The sequence below is a fragment of the Culex quinquefasciatus genome, chromosome 1, assembly GCF_015732765.1.
Source record: "Culex quinquefasciatus strain JHB chromosome 1, VPISU_Cqui_1.0_pri_paternal, whole genome shotgun sequence".
Classification (NCBI taxonomy): domain Eukaryota; kingdom Metazoa; phylum Arthropoda; class Insecta; order Diptera; family Culicidae; genus Culex; species Culex quinquefasciatus.
The window spans coordinates 69,349,372-69,364,571 of NC_051861.1; the positions used below are offsets into that span (position 1 = coordinate 69,349,372).

At 40.2% G+C, this 15,200-nt stretch overlaps 2 long non-coding RNA genes across 2 annotated transcripts; both read right to left on the reverse strand.

Annotated features, from left to right (window-relative positions):
- Positions 1–275: 275 nt before the first annotated feature.
- On the reverse strand, positions 276–2,131 carry LOC119771249. Its single transcript, XR_005279116.1, has 3 exons — positions 1,040–2,131; positions 865–944; positions 276–805 (listed from the first exon to the last, which is right to left on the reverse strand). It is a non-coding gene; the product is annotated as an uncharacterized LOC119771249 (long non-coding RNA).
- Positions 2,132–4,223: 2,092 nt separating this feature from the next.
- Positions 4,224–5,844, reverse strand: LOC6041415. Its single transcript, XR_005279115.1, has 3 exons — positions 4,926–5,844; positions 4,427–4,865; positions 4,224–4,365 (listed from the first exon to the last, which is right to left on the reverse strand). It is a non-coding gene; the product is annotated as an uncharacterized LOC6041415 (long non-coding RNA).
- Positions 5,845–15,200: the final 9,356 nt, after the last annotated feature.

Below are 15,200 nucleotides of genomic sequence, written 5' to 3' on the forward strand. Positions count from 1 at the left end.
CTATAAACGAGCGGCTAAAGCATCAACTTATTCAGGTCGAGGCTCAGGCAGTGGGCCAGCGAAGTATGAGAGCGATAGAAAGAGAACCAAATATAACTATTTTTAGTTCGGGTAGTTTTGAAGTCAACGTTGGCAGAAATACATTGGATATATGATTTACATTAAATAGGAATTTACAGGAAGCCGAACACGGGTAGAAATTCATTAGATTTGAGTTTCCATGCTCAACGTTTCCATTAGATTCATGATTTACATTAGATTTAGATTTACATCGGAGTAATTTCCATGACTTTTTGCTCATTACATCATATTTCAACATTACATTGAGTGAGTTTACATTATAAACAGCAATTACGTGCTGTGTAAATTTACATATTTTTTTCTGTGTATATGTGAAACTTATAGCAGCAATCATGATATTTATTTCAGTGTAGGGTACGCCACCGGTCACTTCCGAAGACCCCAAGCTGGACGGTTCTAGACAGACGTTTCGACGCGCGACAGCAAAGTAGAGAACAGGATGGTCACGTTGCCGGCCTTCATCAGGACAGCTTTGGAGAAGTTGGCTGTAGATTCGGCAAGGGTGATCGACGTTTCCTGGCTGGAAAGTGAAGTGCCAGAACGGGGAGTTCCCGATTCTGGAAGCGCATCCGGAAGATTGGGTTGATGAGGCCCTCGGAACGGAATTCGATTTCGAGCACTTCATCCTCCTTCGAGAATGACACAGATTTTTCGGCACGCTGTCCAGGGTTCATTCGGCTGGAGCTGCACCGTCGCGAGATGAGCATTTGTGGACGGTTATTTGCTAAAAGAGATGGAAGTAAATGAAGTTGGCAAGCCACTGTACACATTCTCATTACTCACAGGTGTTGTATTGTGGATTTAGCTCGTAGCTGGATTTTCTGGCATCTTCTCACGGTCATTGGAAAAGGTCGTCGATAGACCTAGGGGTTCCCAGTAGGAGTGAAAAAAATCAATTTATAGAAAAATTATGGATTAAAATTTTGATTTTTTATCACTTCTCTGACATCAGGAATACCTAATTGTTTATTATTTTCATGCGACCGCGTGCTCCGTTTGCTTGTCAACAAAGCTGCAGCTGGATGGTGAGACGAAGGGTGGCTCCACCTCGATAACTTCAATCCTCGGCCGAATCAACGGAAACTTTGGCTGCTTCTGGTTCCCGGTCAACTTCTCCGCCGCAAAGTTTTGCACCTTCTGTTGAACGTCTCCCTCGTCCAGCTGCAACTCATCCGCGACCTACACCACCGTCTAAAACACAAACGGACGAACCGTCTGCGGCTTGATCGGGTTCATCCGGAACAGATTTTTATGAATGCTCAAAATGCCACAGCGCTTGTCGAAGGACTCGCCCTCCACCAGGGAAGTCGCCACCGTCGAGCCGGGCTGACTGACGCCGGGTTCTCTTCCGTGCTCTTTACTCCAGATGACCAGGTCCAGGAATTCTGTCAACGACTTCTCCGGCCCCCGATCGGCCCGGTTCTGGTGCAGCAAAGATTCGAAAACGTAGAAAAGTGGTTCTGAATATTTATGTTTACATTTGGTTTTGACAAAGATTTTTTTCACAGCACGAGGTACAAGGTAAACGAAGATTAACAAAGATACTCGAAATCGACTTCATTAAAGCATCATTCCGATTTCATTCTGGAATCAACGGAATGATGGAACCTCGATTTTTAAGTTGCCAGCCGATCATTCTGGATTGATTCTGGAATGACGAGAATTTGTTTGATTTTCAAAACATGTTTACTTTTCCTTCAATAAAATGACAGCTGCTGATCGCTAACACGCAAAAACAAAATTAATTGGAAGCGGAATAATCATGTGTATTCCAGCATCATTCCAGAATAATTCTGGAATGAGCAGAATGATTCGAATGAAAATATTCGATGTGTCAACCCCAAGAGTGTGCCACTCATGGTTTTGGGCACGGTTCTGGCTCGGCGACAGAACTTTTGGCCCCGAACCAACTTTATTGAAAATATGGGTAATCTCTTTTAAGTGTGTACACATTTTGACGTTTAGAACGTCATCCAAGCAGCCAGAGTCTCGGCCCGAAACTTCAAACACGAACAAAAGCAGCGAACCGAAGATTGGCAATGACGTTTTGGAATTTTGACAGTTTGGAACGCATGAATTACCCCATTATCGGTTTCCCACATGGGTGATGTGGAAATTGTTGCACATGGTTGAAGTTGGGAATTTTGCAACTTATTTTAATTTATGCTAAATTTCAAAATTTAAACACGAATCTACAGCGAATCGATGTGAAAACTAAAGATACATTAAAGGCACGATGATTTGATGTGCAATCTTAATCAGAATCGCGATAAAAGAGGTTTAAATTGAAAAATAATAATAAAACAAATTCTGGTCTGGAATTTAAAGAAATTTTGTCTGTTTTGGAAGACTTAATGTTATTGCAGAATGGTTATATATTTTTTAACAAAAAAGTAAATTTTCGGTTCGTCGACAAACAATCCCATGTTTGTAAACAAACGACGCCATATTGCCAATGTTGTTCGGTAGCTCATATCAGGCCATTGCCGGGGCCCTGCAAGCAGCCAAAGAAAATTTTGTTGTTGTTATTATTTTTTGTCGAACAGGCTTTTAATTCGCTTTGTGGCCAAGAAACACCGGCTGGTCCAAACAACGCGCCGGACTCGAACAACCCGCAGCGGCCGGAGTCCAAGAAACAGCACGCAACCTGATCGACGACAATCACAATCTGGAATCTGCGTTGCGATTCTTCTCTTCGGTGTCGGGTATCTTCGGCAACCAGCAGAATCAGCATCTGCAGCTTATTAAACAAATGTTGGTCAAATATCTGGACCCATCGTCCGTTCCGAAGGTGCTCTTCCAGGTTGCTTGTACCGTCGGAGCGTTCATTCTGTTGCACGATAAGGACGAAGGGTGATGATAATCACGGCCGAAAGTATCGACGAGGTGATGATTTTACTGTCGGATAATGTTCTGAGATGTTCCGGAAGCGGGCGTAAAAGAACGTGGCTTCTTTGGTTCCGCTGGTGCTACAGATGATGATCGACCTGGAGGACGACGAGGAGTGATCCGTGTTGGACGAGACTGCCGATGATAACACCAGCGACAAAAATGTGATTGCCGAGTCGGCGTGAGTCTTGTCGGAAAGGCCATTCTGCCGCACATTATCGCAAACATTACAAACATGTTGAACTGGAAGTAACGGCAACCGCTCTGTTAGTCGTCTCGGCCGCTGGCTAAGGTTGCCACAAGCAGATGGAAAGCATGCTGACATGATGTTCGGCAGGGCGTGCTCAAGTAGTTGATGGGTCATTTGACAGATCATTGGTCAAATGGCCACCGACTTAGCATCGGTCTTCGAGAAGAAGGCCTGGGCTAACCGGCAGTGGGGACTCTGCATACTCAACGAATTTTAGTTTTCCATTTCAGCGAAGCCTGTTAATAAACGATTGTCAGTACGGTTAAATTGAACTAGGGTTAAGCCCATTAAGATGATGAAAAACGACATCCTCTCACCGAAGGTTTAATGTCGGAAAAGAAAAAGGAAGCATAGGAGTCGGAACATCGGAACTTATGACGACTTGCCGGATTTCTCACATGACGTGAACCCAACCCATCTCCGTTCCCAGCTTGGTTCCGAATCTACATCAGGCTACCGGAGTAGCTCCACCGATTGCGGCTGCAACTTCTGCAGCGTTTTAAATTTATTTCGAGTACATTTACAAATTTTCGTATTGGTTACTCATTACATAACTTAGTAACAATGGTTCGTTTCCTCGTGAACGTTTACTGATCAAACTCGAGGTCACTCTTGGCATGGTAGAACACTTGTCGCGATGGATCCGCAAGGTACTTGGCCGCAGGCGTGTGGCGGAAGAACTGTAGTTGCCGCCGTCGTCACTGTTGGCATTTGAGCACTCGAGCAGGTAACCCACGTTACAATCAGCACCTAGAAGTCGCGCAAGACCGTTGTGATTATACCACTTCAATTCTCCGTTCCTTCGCTGACGATCAGCCCGCAACACTTGCTCGCACCACAGTGGCAAATCTTCTTCTGGTCGCCGAACGTCTCAAAGTTGTAGGGGAAATTCTCGTATGTTTGGCAGGTTAAGCACTCGCTCCTAATTCCATCCAATATGCTGATTTTCACTATTCAAACAACTAATTTTGCAAAACTTTTGATAAAAACTTGCTTGCTCACTTCTTATTGAGCTATTTATCACTCGATTTCAGTTGAAAATGCTTTTAATTAGCTTTAATTGAATGTCAAAGTTCTGACCTGCCAACATTAGAGGCACGCTGGAATTAGATGCTGTTCCCCTAGTTGAAGGTGAGCTCTTAGCCCTGGTGGAGAAAAGAGAGTTAGTTGTAGTAAGTGTTTTTACCGGAATTTCGAAAAACTTACTGCCTTGAGGTCCTTGAGGGCAAACAGCCCTACGGATTGGCTTCCGCCGACCTTCCACAGCAACGTCTCGCAGTTGGACTCGAGTAGTTGATGAACCTGGCCAAGTTGCCCTTGGGCCCCGCGTCGATCGTCTGCTCCGAGTCCACCGTCAGGAAGTAGTAATTTTCGTCCTTTTGATTTATCCGCCGCCGCAACTCCTCGTTGTTGATCACTTCTCGTACTCGATCACGCGACGCGCGACCTGACCCTAGCGCTTGATGGGTATCCGTTTGGCCGCCAGTGCCTAGTACCGCTTCCGTTTGAAGCACTGGTTCTGGCAACTTTCGCTAGCTGGACAAGTCTTCGGATTGCACTCCACGAGCAGCGCCCGGTTGATGCAGTTCGAGTTTAGCCCGCAAGGGTCCTTGTCCGACTATTTGTACTCACCGATCTAGTCCTCCTGTCGAAATAAAATAGATTTAACAATTGATACGGAAGACCATTCCCTCGAAAAACTCACCCCGCGCATTGGCTCAAATCGTCCTGGGTCGATTCTTCATTGTACCGCTCCATCATGTCCGACTGCTTCCGGCCGCCACGATGTCCGAGTCGATTGCCTCCGGTTGATCCATCCAAAATCGTGCGTGCTGTAGAAGCGCACGCAAATGTCCTTTTGCTTGTGTTGCCGCCGGATTACCACGTCCGGGTCCGCTGGCAGGGCTATCGTGAGCGCGGGCCAGAACTTGAACGCGGAGATGGAGGTGGAGATGAGACTCCGCTCTTATCGCACCGTTGACGTTGATTGAGCACTGCTCGAGTGAGTGCTTGGGGCAGATCATGATCGACGTGGTCAGTAGCTGGAATCCGGCGGGGATGCACTTGACATCGGGTACGAAGAAGGACATCGAATGCACCGGACGAGGGAGCCCCGTGTGGCGGTCGAGTTGGTACGAGGATCTTCCGTGACGCAGGAGTGACAAATGTGGTATGGCAAAAGAACAACCGGAACAACCGTTGAGTGGTCATCAGAATCGGATTGTTCGACTGCTTGACCGGACCACTTTTATTGATGCTGTTAAAAACCGCGTGCAACTTTTCGCAGGAAGAAAAAAACGGGTTGACTTTGTTTGGATTTTTTGCTTGAACAACCGTTGAGTGGTCATCAGAATCGGATTGTTCGACTGCTTGACCGGACCACTTTTATTGATGCTGTTAAAAACCGCGTGCAACTTTTCGCAGGAAGAAAAAACGGGTTGACTTTGTTTGGATTTTTTGCTTGACAGTGACAGCTGTTGTGCAGTGCACGCTAAATTTATTTCCAAAAATCGGCTACTTTTCAATCAAAGTTCCAGACACGGTTCCAGCGCGGTGCTGGCTCCGACCAGCTCGGTGCTGGCTCTGAGCTCGAGGTTCCAGCACCGGCAGAACCGAAGTGTCACCCCCCTAGGTCAACCCCCTTGTGCAGAAGCCTTCCGCTCTACATAATGGAGCCTTCCTTCTATCAGGGAAAACTCTTTGACTGGTGATTACTTTTTAAAAGAAGGGAAAACTCGCTTGAGTTGTGACCACAGCTGAAGCGCATTTTCCCCTGTTAAATGAAGAAAATTTAACTTTAGAAGGAAAATTCAACTTTTTTCAGCACACAGAAAAAAAATGAAATGGTGACAGATTTTGTGTCAAAAAATGATTAATTTTACATTAGAAATTAGTGAGTTATCATCAGTTTCTGATGAATATTCACCAGGTTCACATTTTATAGGTAATATTACTCAAAAAAGAGGTAATATTCAACCAACAAAATTTTCAACCTTCCAAAATTCATTTTTTTTCTGTGCTGTGGTCTAGAAAGTGTCCCTTTCTTTAAAGGAAATATTAACCTTGAGTCAGCAGTTGAGAGTTCAGAAAAATTACCCGCAGCTTTTTTGGGTTAGATCCAAAGCCCTTCCTTCTTTAAAGAAAGGAAAATACAGCATAAAAAAAGAAAATTCTACACGCAGAAAAATATTATGTACGATCAGCCTGTACGAGGTTTGATTCAACAAAAATTTTGTTGAATATAATCAACGCCGATTTTGCATTGAAACAAACCTTGATTTTCTCAATTCCACAAAAATCTTTTGTTGTTTTGAAAAAGTTGCTTTGACGTTTAGCGTTGATTTAACAAAAATCTTGACTTTCAAATCACAAATCAACAAAATGTTTTGTCGATTCAAATATGCCTTATTTTTCTGCGTGTACTTCTATGACAAAGTTGATGAGCCTTAAAATTCCAGATTAAATTTTCAAAAGGTCATCACTACATTAGAGACCCTAAACAGGGAGACTGGTCTAAGCTTGCTAAATCGATCTGGCAACGTATGTTTTGAGCTTGGCAACACTGATAAGTTTTGCTGGGCGTAAAGGCAAATGCTCGTTTGGATACGTCAAACTCGCGTCTGTTTGGGTACGTCAAATTCACTTCGTCCAGTCTCCCTGTTTAGGATCTCTACACTACATAGGTAACCCATTGCTTATAGGTTATTTTTGATATTTACTGGAGAATTCAAATGAGAATCTAATATTTGAGAATATTGATAAAATCGCAGAAAAAAATGTTTTTAAATCTAGCATATTTTGTTCCCTATTTTTCCATACAATCTTTAACCTGGAATATCGATGGGTAAATGTCGAACATATTTGGCTCAATGGCTTAAAATAGCCCTGGGAACAACATTCAGCAAGTGGAGCAACGTTTTGAACAAAAGTTTCAAGTTCTGGGCACCCATAGCCATCAGTTTTCAAATCAAAAAAATAAAAAAATCAGCTTTCGCCGGCAGTTATCACAACCTAATATGGCCTTCTTGGAGCAATTCCAATATTAACTTTATTTTGAAATTTCAACATCATTATGCCAAATGACCATTATGCCAAATGGCCATTATGCCAAATGACCGTTATGCCAAACGTCCATAATGCCAAACGGCATTATGCCAAACGGCGTTACGCCAAACGGCTTTATGCCAGATGGCATTATGCCAAATGGGATACACCCCTCTAAAGTGAACTACTTTTTGCTAGAGAGCCTACACGCAAAACCGGAGTTAGGTATAAATTACTTATTTTTAGTATTTTTTGAACTTATGTTCTAGCTTGTCAAATTATACCTAAAATTTAGTATTTTTTTCTTCCTGAAATTTAGTATTTTTTTAGAACACTGGAATACTTCTTAAAAAATACTAAATTTAAGTATTTTTTCGAACTTGCGTTAATTTCACGATCTGACATGTCAGTTCGGTGCCGGTTGTGTAGCACTTTGGAAGGTTTTTGGCCAGCTGCTGTTATAGGTAAGTTGTATTTTCTGCCGGATGGAACCGGTTTGCGTCGAAGCCCGTTGTGGGTTGTAATCAGGAATGCGGATTTTGCGATTCGGATTGTCCGCCAGAGGAAAATGCAACGCCGGGTGTTGTAGGAAGAGGACGGACGCCGGGTGTAGAAGGAAGAGGACGGAACATTCAACTCCTGGCGACGGCGATGCGGCTCCCGGTGGCTGTTCTTCAAGTCGGCTTCAACGGCAGTATTGAAAGGAATCGGTTTGCGTGGCAGAGTTGGTTGGTTGGCGTTGGCAGGGATGTTGCGAGGAGGAGGTGGATGTTGATTAAACAATCCGCCGGAAGTTGAATGTTTCGCTGAAAAGAGGTGCCGGTCGGGCCGGGAAATTTCTGGCGGGACGTTTACTGTTCCGTCAACATGCGGCATTTCGTTAAGTTCACCTACTCTTCCTCCTCCATCCCTTGTGGACGGATAAACGCGGCACCGGTTAAACATGAGAATCGGACGGAAGACAGCGGCAAAACGGAAATGCCGTAAAGGAGTTGATTGTTCCGCCGGGAGTTGGTGAAGCAAAACGGGTGCTAATTTGCAGTGAAAGTTGGTGTGTGTGTGTGTGTGTGTGTGTGTGTGTGTGTGTGTGTGTGTGTGTGTGTGTGTGTGTGTGTGTATGTGTGAAAAATTATAAAATACAAAAACCATACAAAAAATAAAAATTAAAACAATCTAATCTAATCTAATCTAATCTAACACAAACGCAGCCAGTCCGATGAAAGCATGCTGGAAAGTCTTGTGATTAGATTACGCCCCAAGCACTTTTCTTGTCATTATTAATAATTGCAGTACATCCGAGAACACCCGAAAATGTATTGCAAAAATTAAAGCGGCCAGCCCTACTACGTTGTGTTTACCGCAGAGAGGATTCTGAGAACGGATCACATTTCACAGAATCTACAGGGGAGGAAGGATGCGTGGACATACCGTACCAAACGCTCCTGTTTACAGTTTCATTTGTGTTTTGTATGATGTGTTAAGTGTAAAATATAGTGTGGTTATATAGTCAAATAAATATAATAATGCAATATAATGATCATTTAATAAAATCCCTTCACCTATATATAATAACCAAGCACCCCAGCACACAAACAGCGACACAAAAGAAATGAAAATGAGCATGCAAAAACAAGACAGCGCGTCCCCGTGGGCAGTGCACTAATGATGCCATTATTTAATTATAATAACCTCGCACCCAAGCACACAAACAGCGACACAATAGAAATGAAAATGAGCATGCAAAAACAAGTCAGCGCGTCCCCGTGGTCAGCGCACTAATGATGCCATTATTTAATTATAATAACCACTCACCCAAGCACACAAACAGAGACACAAAAGAAATGAAAATGAGCATGCAAAAACAAGACAACGCGTCCCCGTGGTCAGCGCACTAATGATGCCATTATTTAATTATAATAACCACTCACCCAAGCACACAAACAGCGACACAATAGAAATGAAAATGAGCATGCAAAAACAAGACAGCGCGTCCCCGTGGTCAGCGCACTAATGATGCCATTATTTAATTATAATAACCACTCACCCAAGCACACAAACAGCGACACAAAAGAAATGAAAATGAGCATGCAAAAACAAGACAGCGCGTCCCCGTGGTCAGCGCACTAATGATGCCATTATTTAATTATAATAACCACGCACCCAAGCACACAAACAGCGACACAAAAGAAATGAAAATGAGCATGCAAAAACAAGACAGCGCGTCCCCGTGGTCAGCGCACTAATGATGCCATTATTTAATTATAATAACCACTCACCCAAGCACACAAACAGCGACACAATAGAAATGAAAATGAGCATGCAAAAACAAGACAGCGCGTCCCCGTGGTCAGCGCACTAATGATGCCATTAAAAAAAAAAAAAAAAAATAAAAATTAAAACAAAACTATTTACGGGAGAGAGAGGGATATGAAGAGGGAGAGGAAGAGTTAAAGGAGAGAGAAAGTTATAGAGAGAGAGAGGGGGAGAAGGAGAGAGAAAGTGAAAAAGATGGAGAGAGAGAAAGGGAAAGAGAGATAGATATATGGAGAGAGAGGAGGAGGAGAGGGAGAGAGAAAGTGGGAAGAGACAAGGAAGAGTGGGGGAGAGAGAGAGAGAGAGAGAAAATGTAGTGATATAGAGGGCAGAGATAAAGTGGGAGAGAGAGAGAAAGTAGGAGAAAAGAGAGAGAGAGGGAGAGACAAAGTGGGAGTGAGAGGGGCAAATCAAGAGGAAGAAAGAGAGAGAGATGAAAGATAAAGTGAGAGAGAGTAGGAGTAGGAGAGAGAAAGTGGTAAAGAGAGAGGGGGAGAAAATGTGGGAGAGTTAGAGGGGAAGAGGAACAGCGAGAGAGAGAGAGAGAGAAATTTTTTTTTTCTTAGTTTCCAAATATTCTTTAACTCCAAAATATCTTATATTCCAAAATTCCAAATATTTAAATATTAAAATATTAAAATATGAAAATATTAAAATATTAAAATATTTAAATATTAAAATATTAAAAAAATTTAAATATCAAAATATTAAAATATTAAAATATTAAAATATTAAAATATTAAAATATTAAAATATTAAAATATTAAAATATTAAAATATTAAAATATTAAAATATTAAAATATTAAAATATTAAAATATTAAAATATTAAAATATTAAAATATTAAAATATTAAAATATTAAAATATTAAAATATTAAAATATTAAAATATTAAAATATTAAAATATTAAAATATTAAAATATTAGAATATTAAAATATTAAAATATTAAAATATTAAAATATTAAAATATTAAAATATTAAAATATTAAAATATTAAAATATTAAAATATTAAAATATTAAAATATTAAAATATTAAAATATTAAAATATTAAAATTTTAAAATATTAAAATATTAAAATATTAAAATATTAAAATATTAAAATATTAAAATAATAAAATATTAAAATATTAAAATATTAAAATATTAAAATATCAAAATATTTCAATATTAAAATATTAAAATATTAAAATATTAAAATATTAAAATATTAAAATATTAAAATATTAAAATATTAAAATATTAAAATATTAAAATAATAAAATATTAAAATATTAAAATATTTAAATATTTAATTATTGAAATATTAAAATACTAAAATATTTAACAATTAAAAATTTATAACAACATTAAAAAACCAAAATATTTATAAAAAAGATAAAGTTAATATTAAAAATATAGATGCATTGAAAAAATAAAATATAATTTAAATTTTAATATTCATTTTTAGGTGAGAACATTTATAAAATAGTTGTGTTTGATATAAATAAAAATATTAATATCATATAAACCATTGTTTTCTTCTGCCTGCATATCTCTTGGATAATACCTATTTTGATCTTTGATTATTCTTAAGTATAAGTAATTTTCGATCCCTCACGTTTATAGAAAATACCTCAAATTTAGGTATTTATGCCTAGAAACATAGACTAAATATATATAGATACGCCACTCCTGTTGGGGCTGGCGACACTACCGCCACGCCAAAATTGCACCTGGTGGAAATTCACAGGTACTACTTTTCGATGTTTCCAAAGGGAAAATTATTTTTCCCCAGTTTCAGTTCAAGTGGTACGGTTGCATCGTAGCAACAGCTGCTTTTCAAACTTTGTTTATTTTCTGTCAACTGACCACCGAAAATCCTACGCACGGAGCCGATTTTTCCGAGGGTGCCATCCGTTCATCTTGGAGACGTGTTAGCAAGTGAGTAGAAAAAAGTTTAACAGAAAAATTGCTTATGTGAAAATTTATTTTTACAGGCGCTCTGGCTGCACTCTAAACCTGATAAAGAAGACACTGCCAACCATTCCACCACAGCAAACGGAAACTGCGCAGCGTTCTGGAATCTGACCGTAACTGTCGGTGCTTCTAGCGGACACAGCTTTCTCGTGTGAACAGAACTCAAGCAAAGCTTTTCCCGGGCCCGGTTCCACAAGAACCACGGCGTGCGACAATCCATCGTTGCCGGAATAGCGGATGCGAGCTGAAACATAATTCTAATCTAAACACATGCTGGGCACCATGATGAAATGCCTCGATTTTTGTTACAACTGGTTCATGTTTTATTTGTTATTTGATAATAAAACGTTGACCCAATAAAACGAATATCATACAACTACATGCTGATTAAATTTAATTTCTCTAGATCACTGATTCGCAAACTATTATCCTAGGCCCCACCCCCACGGCCACTCCAGGAGCTTGTCAGACCCTACTAGCGGGGCCCAGTACCCACTTTGGGAAACACTGGTCTTAGATTTTGGAGCAGCTCCAGAACTATTCCCAAAACTGAAGATTCTTCTTGCGGTTCAATGTCAACCGGGTAGTTTAGCATATGGAAGTAGCCTCTTTGAATCTGATGCACATGAACGGAGGAATCAGCGTTGAGTTTGTTTGTCTATTCTTGCGCTGCATTTTGGCAAAAGTTTTACATACAGTTCTTCATGTCTGAAAAAAATAATAATAAAATGAAGCATCTACACATGGTAAAGGATTCTAAACAACCATATACAAAAAGCATCTCTTTGAAGAGCAGACTGTAGCCCCCCTAACCTTCGTGCCATCACTCGAGACTTTTCCACCTGGCCGGGGGAGTGGTACAAATCCGCAGAGGTTTCGCCATAGTTAGGAACTGCCCATGTTCGGCTTGAAGAGAGTCAACTCCTCCCGTTTCCGGTTCTATTATTCTAGTCAGATTCTTTACTGCTGCTGCCACTGCTACTTGTCCTGCTGAAGAACACACCTGGTGGCCGATTTTTTACGTGTTTTGGAATTTAAAAAGGTAAATTACAAAAAAAAAGTTTGTTCAAGGACGTGTTGAACCCAATCTGGTGACACTTTGTCAAAAACAAAACAATTTTTCAACAGGCAAATGCACAGAGTACTATGATTTTGTTTTCCCATTTAGTACCTGTAAATTGACGATGGCGGCGCGCAGATCGCTAAAGGGGTGTCGCCAACTTGGTATATGGAGCAACTTCCAAGTGGGACATCTACTTGATTAATAATCTATGCTAGAAATAAGGAATAAATGGTCCGCCATCTTTGATTATACCTGATTATCAGTAATTTTGGATCCCTCACTTTTCCAGAAAATACCTCAAATTTAGATTGTTAAAAAAAAAATTTGGAATAATCATGGTCCGCCATCTTTGATTATACCTGAATATCAGTAATTTTGGATCCCTCATTTTTTCTGAAAATACCTCAAATTTAGGTATTTATTCCTAAAAATTAGGAATAATAATGGTCCGCCATCTTGGATTATACCTGAATATCAGTAATTTTGGATCCCTCACTTTTCCAGAAGATACCTCAAATTTATGTATTTATACCTAGAAATAAGAAATAATCATGGTCCGCCATCTTGGATTATACCTAAATATTAGTAATTTTGGATCCCTCACTTTTTCTGAAAATACCTCAAATTTAGGTATTTATTCCTAAAAATTAGGAATAATAATGGTCCGCCATCTTGGATTATACCTGAATATCAGTAATTTTGGATCCCTCACTTTTCCAGAAAATACCTCAAATTTAAGTAATTATACATAGCAATAAGGAATAACCATGGTCCGCCATCTTGGATTATACCTAAATATTAGTAATTTTGGATCCCTCACTTTTTCTGAAAATACCTCAAATTTAGGTATTTATTCCTAAAAATTAGGAATAATAATGGTCCGCCATCTTGGATTATACCTGAATATCAGTAATTTTGGATCCCTCACTTTTCCAGAAAATACCTCAAATTTAGGTATTTATACCTAGAAATAAGGAATAATCATGGTCCGCCATCTTGGATTATACCTAAATATCAGTAATTTTGGATCCCTCACTTTTCCAGAAAATACCTCAAATTTAGGTATTTATACCTAGAAATTAGGAATAATAATGGTCCGCCATCTTGGATTATACCTGAATATCAGTAATTTTGGATTTCTCACTTTTCCAGAAAATACCTCAAATTTAGGTATTTATACCTACACTGAAATAAATATCATGATTGTTGCTATTAGTTTTGCATATAGATTTTTGCAAAATGCTTCTGCACATAAACGGTGTGAGCCCTGCATATAAACTCTATCAGCATTACATATACATGGATACGAATTTAAAACATGCTAACGCATATAAAATGTATGTTCACAGCACATGAACAGTATATGCAATGCTCACAGATTTTAATATGCTTTCACTTAAAACACATATCAGTAAAGTTAATAATTTTTATAATATTTTTCATTTGATTTTCAATAGTAACGCATTTTATTTTTATTTAGTATTCCTTATGATATTTTTCTGTTTAAATTTTCTTTCAATTTTTATAATTTATTTTTTTATGCTGCTTATTTAGGAATTTTTATTTAAAGAGTTTGCACGTGTTTTTCCAATTACATTCTAAATAAAAAGCAATCGCGGCCGATGGTGGGAATCTCTTTTGGCGTTGCTGACTCGCTTTGCTTTAAGGGTGCACTCGTTGGGTTGGGCCGCCGAATCGGTCCGCTCGACAAATTGCAATCGATTGAACTTGAACCCGCCAAACAGCAACCGTCCAAATCTTGCAAACCTCCACCTTGGACGCTCTCCCAACTCCTCTGCCATCGCTAGAAGTAGCAACTTGTCCGGGTCGGGGGAAGGTGCTAAAGAGGGGATCTTGTGGGTTACGAGGTAGAGCCAATCTCCGGTGAGAAGTTCCGGGAGGAGGTCGTGTTGTTCGTTGTTTTGAATGAGTGCGCCTGCTCCGGGTTTCTCGGTCCCGGCAACACTTGATCAGACCATCCGCGTATCCTGGACGTTTCCGGCCGCAACTGACCAAGATCCCGGCTCATCTTGGCGCCAGCTGAAATTACAGAAGGGTCCGGGGTTCAAAAATCTCCCTCCAGGGGCCGTGTCGAAGCTTTGCATGTAATGAAGCACCTCAACCAAAACTCACCGTTAATTTTGCACAGCGAAAGTCCGCTAAGGTCCGATAGCAGATCGTTGGACGCCGGTGTTGGCACAGGTTGTGACACTCCGAACGTTGAGGACAAGCTGGAAGCGTGCGAGTGGTCCGAAAGGGAGGACGTCGGCGACCTTCTTTATCTACATAAACAAAATCACAAATAAAATCTCACAGCTCAAATCAAACTCCCCCAATCAACTCACATCCCCAATCCTCACTCGATCCGTCCATTGTCGCACCTGGTGTCCCGATTACCTCCGTACTATCCACCTCCCCAGGATCCACCGAACCGCATTCCAATTGCCGCGATGAGACCACATTCTGGATTCCGGGTTAGCGAAATGATGCCGTCGGATCAAATCTACGCCGAACCATTCACTCTGCAACCAGTTTTTTTTAACTCGTTTGACTTTTAAGAAAATTTCCGAACTGCTGCAAATTATGCTGTTTTTCAATTT